General features: G+C 41.2%; 2 long non-coding RNA genes across 2 annotated transcripts; both read left to right on the plus strand.

Annotated features, from left to right (window-relative positions):
• The first annotated feature begins 345 nt into the window (after window positions 1-345).
• Window positions 346-2,705, plus strand: LOC108445323. The gene is made up of 3 exons (XR_001860140.1): window positions 346-1,089; window positions 1,562-1,660; window positions 2,559-2,705. It is a non-coding gene; the product is annotated as an uncharacterized LOC108445323 (long non-coding RNA).
• A 1,130-nt stretch (window positions 2,706-3,835) lies between these two features.
• On the plus strand, window positions 3,836-8,439 carry LOC108445339. Its single transcript, XR_001860163.1, has 2 exons — window positions 3,836-4,231; window positions 5,052-8,439. It is a non-coding gene; the product is annotated as an uncharacterized LOC108445339 (long non-coding RNA).
• The last annotated feature ends 648 nt before the right edge of the window (window positions 8,440-9,087 follow it).

A 9,087-nucleotide genomic window follows, 5' to 3' on the forward strand; every position in this document is an offset into this window, starting at 1 on the left:
CTGTGGCAGCCACGTCCCTCACACAACTCCACCTACTCCCTGTGAGCACCAAGAGCCACCCTGTTATACCGGAGGGTGGTGGTAGAGTCGATAACGCGCCTAACGAGCCCCAGGTGTGCACCAGTTCTCAGGTGCACAGGTTCTCAGGCTGCCCGGCACATGAGCTCCATGTGCCGGGCAGCGCGGAGCCTTCCCCTCTCTCCCTCCCTTCGCTAGGACGGCCGGGGCCGTGTCCCCCCCACCCTCCTGTCACGGACAGGGGTGCCTCGTGCAGGGTGTGTTTTGGGCTGCTGGAGTTGTGCTGGCAGCAGTGATCTGGACTCCTGAGCTCCTCTGAGGGGGACATGGCCACCTGCCCAGCTCCTCCTGAGAGGGCTGGAGTGCCCAGGGCTCTTGGGCCACATACCTGGGCACTGTCAGGCCCTGTGTCCAACCCCAGCCCCTGGGGTCAGCCACCATATGGGGACAACACTTGCCATGGCCTTTCCTTCCACATGTGGGCCAGGTCCATGAGGGAGAGACATTCTCTCCTGAACCCATGGAAAGTGTACAAAAACACATGTAAGGTGCTAATCAGGCACCTGTGCCTTAGGAGCAGCCAACCTTTTTGAAGGGTGAGACAAAGCCAGTCTGTTTTCTAATCTATATTTGAGCCCCAAACTATCATTAAAAGCAACCTCTTTCTTCTCCACTTGACAATCACTCAAATAGGCCAAACTCTCTAGACAGGCTTTTTTATACATAGCAGACTCAAACCATATTGCTGTGAAGCTCTCACAGGGTCTGTACACCTGCTCTATTTCAGTACTTTTTAAGTATTCCAGTCTTTATTGATGTTATTGTGAAATTTTGTGTGGAAAGAGCTCAGCAAGCCTAGTCCTGGAAATCAGAGTTTACTAAATATTTTTTCACTATCATTTTCCACTCCTGTTTCCTCAGCTCACCTTCCTTTCCCCTGTACGTTCTTTGCTTTGCCATGTGCTTTTGCCACTGCTCACTGTTGTACATATCTTCTTTCTCTCTGTGTTCATCATCTCCTATCTTCTTCTAGAAGAAGAAAAATGCCACATGATGCAAATGTCTAATAAGGTACGTCAAATAAATTATTTTATTCCATGTGGGAATAAATCAGTGCAACAGATGCTGGGGTTTCTGACTTGTTTACAAGACTTATCTTTGCCTTTGGTAGCAAATGCGAGGGTTTATTGCTGAAGAAGCAAAAGATAAACTAATATTATTTAGCAGTTGCTTTGCTGCTGGCTGTTGATTAGCTCATCTGGAAGAAGATGAGAAGCAGGATCAAAGGGGTTTGGGCACATGCATCTGCCTTAATATGGAAGTGGGCTTGGTCCAGCTGCCTGGCATTAGAAAAACCCTTGGTATAAATTGCTTGAATGAAGTATCTAAGTCAAATGTGGATCTTGCACATAGTAGAACTGCTTAAAAGGAAATGTCTGAGGGAAGCCATTAGGAGAGAGAAAGACTCTAAGGAAGGTTAAACCTCGCTAGAGAAAACCTGATAAAATGAATTCCCCCATCTTCTCCCCCGCTGCACACACAGATGTTTGCCAACCCCAGTGGAACATGACAGATTACAAAGGAATTTCTTCCAGAGGATATCTTCAAAGGATGTGCACAGATGTATTTTAAAATAAATTGGGTGAGTATTGAATTCACATCATTATACTATATGTACTGCTTGTTTCTTCCTTAGTGGATGACTCTTGGGGATCCTTCTCTCATTAGGTCCCAGACAGGAAAAAAAGCACTTATTCCTTAACTGGAGGACTGTGCAATCTGTTTTTTTCATTGATCAATTAGTCATCTCCACAAAGGCCATCAAGTCCAACCGGCACCACATCCCTATTTCCCATGGATAGTCTCTCTTTGGTGAAAGCACTATCAAATATTCTTTATACAATAAAGCATAGGTTAAAGATAAACTTAAGCCTGCACCTCAGCTCATGAGTTAAATATACTCATAACTGCCTTTTGAATGGAATAATAAATTTGTTCCTCTGTATAATTTGTACTGGAAGGAAAGTAAGAAAGAAAAGGTGAAGTTTAACAGAGGAGCAAACCCAATATAAAGTAGTCTTAAGAGAAAATATTTACCCTTCAATAACACAAAGAATTTCATATTTTTCTGTGTATTGTGAATTTTCCTGATAGATTGTGAATTTTCCTTCATATGTAATAATATATGGTGTCAATAACAGGAGTAACATATGAGAATGCTTTTGCCCTGTGACTTTTCTCTGGTGTTAGAGTATAACCTCCCTTTTGCTCCACAAATGACATTTTACAACTTCCTGCTTAGTTTAATCAGACCAAGTCTGTTTTTTTTCCTATCCAGGGCAAACAAATGAAAAAGGATAACTTTGTGCAGTTTGCTTTCTTCTGTTATTATGATCTGCTGCACTTATTTTATTCCTTCTTCTTCCCTCCAGAATAGAGAAGTCTGGGGCAACCAATATATGGAATTTGGTGGTGATGAATTTAAGCGAGAGGTTGAAACTGGGAGAGGGGAAAACACCACCTCTTTTTTTGTTGCTTAGGTAAGGGAATATTTCACCTGCCTCACACTTGCTGTGCATACTCCATAACCCTGCTTAAGAGCCTGGATGAAGACTGCTATCAAAAGCTGGTGGTGCTCTCCCTCCTGAATGACTTTGCTCATTTGTAGACCTCCCTTCAAAGGCAGGTGCTAAATACTGGTAAGAGGCAGAAGGAAATCTCCTCTTGGAGTGGAACTGAAAAAGAGATTTAGAGTGATTATTTTAGTAAGAGGATATTGTAAAGATAGAATGATTAGTAAATAGCATGCAAAAGGTTAATGAATATCTATTGATATTCTAACAATGAATATGAGAAAAAAAAATACGTTCAGGAAGACAGCTTGGATCTAGGAGTATGATGGTAGGCAGTTCAACATGATAAATGGAAATGGAAATGTTTACAAAGCAAAAGGGATATCAAAACCAGCTTGGGGTTTTGCAATTGTTCAGGAAAATGTGCCCTGCATGGGGTGGAATAAGGATGTTGGGGACTCTGGATCCATGGTTAGAGCAAATTCAGAGCATGAAGTGAATAAATCCTGCAGGTAGATGAAATATACACCATGCATGACTGATTCCATTATTCTCCTTTATGAGTTTGCAAGTTTTTTGAACTTTCCTCATACCTTTGTCTTTTCTACTTTCTTTTCTGAGACAGGGTATCTTTTCTGAGACAGGGTATTTTAGACAGAGATGAGCCACCAGTTCACTCAGGAAAGGTGATGCTTAACTCTTTAACTCTTCTCTCATGGGACTCTCTGAGTTGTGCTTTTTTTGGTGTTCTTTTTAAGCTTTGCATTTTTTTGCACCTTTTAATTATCATTCCTTCCATTTACTGATTTGCCTTCTTTCTAAACTTTATGCTTATTGATTTCTGAAGATAACCATTAAAGACATGTAGTCATTTCTGTATACCATGAAGTCACTTGGGAGTTCACAGAAAGACATCTGCCCAAGTAATGAGGGCTGACAGTTCACTGACCTTTGCTCATGTGACAACACAAAGCACCATCTTCTGCCATCATTAAAGTGAAGCACCTTGAAATCAATTATTATATCACTGCCTTGTTTTGTTCTCAGGAAATGATTAATTAAGCCCTTTTATATCTAAACCAGAGTCTGTAATTCAGCCACTTTCACATTTTCTGCAGCCTCATGCCCCAAGTCTGGCTCCCCAGAAATGCTAGCAGAAATACTCTGTTTTGTATTTCTCCCTAGAATAAGCCCCAGACATGTTGAGGACTACAAGCTTAGGTATCCACAGAGGAGTGCCCTCTGTAGCTGGCCAGTATGAAATGTTCCACAGTGGTTTGTGCTTTTGGCTGTTTAAATCATGGCCTGAAGTGATTTCTGTGTTGTTTTTCAGGAGAAGAAAACAGGCAGCAGTGAGCACGACTGTCTCTTGTCGTACCTTCTGTGAGATCCCACGGTCCTCTGCTGTCCGAGCAGCAAGAGGCGTGCCCAGAAACATACCCCAAGGGACTGCCTCAAATGGGAAGCTCAGGTGTGTCTAATTAGCTCTTTCACTGAGAGGGATATTCCACTTGTTTTAGTGGCATTATTATTTTTAAATTTAATACTTTTTTCCTTTTGAAATTTCCGTGTGAGCCAACCCTCTGGAGTCTATTGGATGAAACAGCTTTTCTTACAAAAGGACCCAAAGAAACTTGCAGGTACATACAGGTGTTTCTGCACAGCTAGTTGTCTATATATGGAAAAAGAAATTGGTAATAGTGCAAGACTTCTGCTGATCTGCCCACCTGCAAGACAAACCTAATTTCTGAGGCAGAGCTGAGTACTGAGTAATAGCAGGGCTGGAGATGTCTCCTGGCTGCCAGCATGGAAAAAAGGTAAAGGGAGAATGACCCTATAGGTGTGCTCTGCATCATCTTGGGGCCACCTTTTACTCCAGTATTAGTAAAATAGTTTTGGGGCCCTCAGTTTTGACTGTAGCTGTTTACTGGGGCAAAGCAGGTGACTTGACAGGTTTTTCAGCCAATACAGGTTTGAATCTTGCTGTTGTTGCATGTGCTGCCATGTGTTTCTGTAAGGATGGAGCACATTTGTAGGTTCTGCTTTGCCCAGGGATGAGTGATCTGGAGTTAGCAGGGAGCATTGAACAGGAGGAATCATATTCCTATTAGCTCATTTTGCTCTTGGCAAGTACAGCCTTGTGCTTTTGACTGCCTGTTCAGACAAAACAAGCTGCTACTCTTAGTTGCCTATCTGTGGGTAGGAATATTATCCTGTGAGTAACATCAAAAAGTCAGTATTTACTAGTCCATTTACCCCTAAGAATTCCTGTTCTGCCTGTAAGAAAAGGTCAGGGTAGTTACCACTGTGTAGTCAGTTAGCACATGCTGATGATCTCAATTTGTGTTGATTTTTTTTTTCCAGATTGCACCCATGACAAATACAATTTCTTCTTTGCATAGGAAAAAACTTAAGGCTCTGGGAGGTTAATGAACTTGTTTGTTCACACTGTTCTAATAGGTTACATGCCAGAGTAGGAGCCAAAACCATGAGTTCTCATTGTGGTTCTGACATGCACTTGCAAGGTAAGAGTGCTGTTCCCTGAGGTTCATTTTCCCAGACAGACAATGAACTATGGGGCTCTTCATCTGAGGTTAATTGGAGTTTCTGCACCTTTCCTTAAATTAAAGAAATGCCCTGAGGAAATTGATGCACCAAATGTGTCTCAAGAATTTTACATCCAATTTAAGGTGGAACTGAGAAAGACAAGTGCTGAACTGTGACCTCACCTCAGAGAAACACAGCAGTGCATACCAGGTGTGTGCATATCATGGATACTTTCCAGGAAAAAGCAAAGCCACTGCCACTCTTAGAAGTTTCTAATTCCAAAAAGATCTGAGGTAGTTCACATTTTAGACCCAGTAGGACCAGGATACTTTCTAGTTCTGCAGACCAAGTTACTCTGTAATGAAAAATGTTGCTTTTGCAGCTAGAAAGTCTACCCACTGCTGGCTGAGAAAAGAGGGCAGGCACCGTAACAGTTTGTGCAATAGGATAAGGGAGCAGCCTCCTACTGCCCCAGCACTCGCTTGAATCAACGAATAATGAGTCATGGAAAAAAACTTGCCTTTAGTTTTTAAAGGATAGCTCTGAAACTGAAGGGTTGTCTCATGCATAATTCATTCCTTCCTGCTCTTGGGTAGAGGAAGATCAGCATCAACTCTTCTCCCTTTCTTCATGCCTTGTGGACTACCTGTGGAGCATTCATAATGTTGTCTGCGTGTACCTTAAAAAAAGGAACAGCAGCATGATGTGGGACCCACCATGAGCTCTGGGGAAAAGCATGGGGTCCTGCTGTGAGAGGTACCCTGTGTCCTTACCCCCTAGGGATCACAGTACAATGCCTGTGGGACAAGGGCAGGCAACACCATAAGGATTGAGTCTTCTGTCTTCTCTGGAGGTTTTCAGGTTCTAGATGTTACCTTGGATAAGTGACTACAGAGCCAAAAATGCACAAGAAAACACTGAGTAACCACTGTGAGTGAACAGGGCTCACACATCTGGTGTAATCTCCTTCTGCTTGCTCTGGCAAATTCCTTTAATCCATATGTTGTTTTCTTGAAAATATGCAAGATGGGAAAGTAGTAATCTGTGGTTACAGGACATAATCCTGTAGGTGTAGGACACGGGTTTCTCTTCCTTTGGAATTCCTTGTTTCTTCTAAAGTTAATTCTGAATCTCCTTGAGGACATAATAAATGCAAATAAAACCTGTCTTTTTCTTACACAAGCAGGAGCATTTTCAGTTTGCTCTTTTAGGATGGTGGTAGTTCATGTTGGATCCTGAGTTAATCATGACTTCACAGGCGTTCTTTCCAAAAAAAGATTGTTTATTTTCAGATGTAAAACTGAAGTGTAGGAAGACTTCCTACACTGAAGTCACAGTGCCTCTCTCAGTATCATAAGGCAAAACATCATTCTGGTAAGTCAGTGGTTGTATTTGGAGCTGTTCCACATTGGAACCCCTGGGACAAGGTAGGCTAAATGCATTCTTCTTTACCCAGGGTTTGGGTAGGACAAATTCTAGATGTTTCAAAGCCAAACTGATATATTGCTCATAACTAAAACCAAACAACAACAACAAGAAGAACAAAAAAAACTAAAGAGGAAAGATTTAGATTCCTGATGGGAGAAACATGAATACAGTTGCAACCACATGTCATTAGGCTAAGCAGAAGAGCCAGTTACTCACTGCAATTAAAGATCTTCAGTCCAAGATATGAACTCCAGTGCCACTATTAAAGAATGTCCTTGAGGCACCTCATCAGATCTAATGTATTCTGTGTATTTTTGGAAAATACTTACTGAATCAGGTGAGAAGCAAAGCCTTTAAATAACCCTACAAATTTGAAGTGTCAAAGAAGCACTTTTTAAGCATCTCTGGGAAAAGAAACAACATCTTTTGAAGCGGAGGCAGGTTGGATTTCAGAATGAAGCAGCTTTGCAGATTTAGACACCTGCTTAATTAGAGGATGAATGTGAAATCCTTAAAAGGCTTTTATGAGGCAGCACTTCAGAGAACAAGCATCCCCTTAGCATCAGCAGAGAAGAGCTGTTGGTGTTATCTTTGGAGCTGGGTCAAAACCGAATGTATTAGAAAAAAGCACTCTCCATACATGGTGGGATGAGTTGTATGCAATTCCTGGACCTCAAATAGGAAACATTTTGGAAGAATCAGGGACAGCTGGAGTCATGGATGCTTTAGGAGGCAACACGCAAATCATTATGGAATCAAAAAACAAATAGAGTTAAGAAAAAAATGGGTAGGTAGACAGGAGGCACACAGTCATGTAAACACAGTCAAGGAACATTTTTTTCATGATTGTACTTCAGTGGTCTGTCCTACAGTCTTCAACCAATAGTACCAGAACAGGAAAGAAAAGAGAAAAAACCTTTCCCACCAACTTCTAATCAGGAAAAAACCCCAGCTGTTTTGACAGAGCAGTGAAGAGAAGCTCATGGAAACGAGCTTTAAGAAATGCTTGTAAGAGCAAAGGTCTCTGCTGTGTCACTTAAGGTAGAGGCATCTGGGGAAAAAAAAAAAAAAAGATTTGGTTTTTCCCCACCTCAAATGAAGGAAAACTGCAAAGTTTGTAACTGACAAGTGATGAGAACACTAAGAGAGGGGAGTTCCCTTGTCTAGTACACTGGCGTATATGAAGACAGAGTAGTAACGTGCTCCTAATCAAAACCGGGGAAAAGGCTTTTAATAGGGCACACAGTGATTGTAAGAACTTGGTCAATAGAGAACTCAGATCTATGTAGGAATGGAAGTTTTTTGGAGAAGTCCTACCTGTTGTGAGAGGTGTGTGGCTTTTACCCAGGAGACCACTGCAAGTATTGCATCTCTTCAGGGGTATTGAGAGCTCCCAGGAGAGCAGGTACCTTTACACCTCACTGTGTTTATTCCAAGAAAGGAAGAAGAACAATAACATAGTTATGTGCTGAAGAAACAGACCTTTCCTTGCCAGACTGTGGCCAAAATACTAAGAGTTCCTCAGCAGGTCCCAAGGTCTGCATCCTTTAATCAAAGCATCATCTGAACAGATTAAAAGATATTTAAAATTTTATAAGCTCTGTAACTTACATCACTGATGATGAAAATCATTCCGAGAAAAAGAACAGAAATTTTAATAGACAATGACAATTTCCTGCTGTATTGGAGTATTTATTGTTATTCCAAATCACAGTTCACTGTCCTTTACAAAGCACCCTGTTTACCTTTTCAAAGTAGCCTTGTTCGTCTTTTAAGACATTGTTTTCAGACTGTTTCTTTAAATTGCCTTTATTGTATTCAATGCTGAAAACAAACTGAAGAAAATTGACAAATTTATGCAATAAAAATACAAGCAGATATACTGCAAATAAAACACATGCTTGGGAAACAGAAATATGTATTAGAGCTTGAATACAGCTTAAGGCAAAACCAATCTATTTTGGAACTTAAAATACCCAAGATGCAACTAATGCAAGATACAAATGGAGCAGCCTATTAATTCCTGTAAAGTAAAATGAACTAAAACAGACTAGGAGGCCATAAACTAGTTATTTAAAAAGCTAAATGGCAAAGCACATATTTTACTAGAATTTCTATGCCAGTGTAGTGTAAACATTCATGCTGTGTTAGTTTGGATACCAAAGTACAGTAAGTAGTTGTATTATGCAACACAAACTGTAAGGTTTAGTGTTCTGGCTTCCATTTGTATTCCAATATGGCTCCATAGAGTAAGTGGAATACAATAAACACTTTCTGTAGTATTGCTGCTCCAATAGCCTGCTCCCATTTGCAGCTGCAGGGTTTTGGGAGGAGGTTTCAACCCTGTTGCCTGTCCCTAATGCAAAAGCTCAATTAAGTCAGTAAAATGCATCTTCTCATTTTTTCAGTGAGCCCCCCACTGAATGCCTGCTTTCTTCACTGTTTTGTGGACTGGTCTACAGCTTTTGCCTATACATGGCTTTTCACCTGTGAGCCATAAACCTTAGCTTTTTTCCAGCCC

Source organism: Corvus brachyrhynchos, unplaced genomic scaffold (genome assembly GCF_000691975.1).
Source record: "Corvus brachyrhynchos isolate BGI_N302 unplaced genomic scaffold, ASM69197v1 scaffold223, whole genome shotgun sequence".
NCBI classification, from domain to species: domain Eukaryota; kingdom Metazoa; phylum Chordata; class Aves; order Passeriformes; family Corvidae; genus Corvus; species Corvus brachyrhynchos.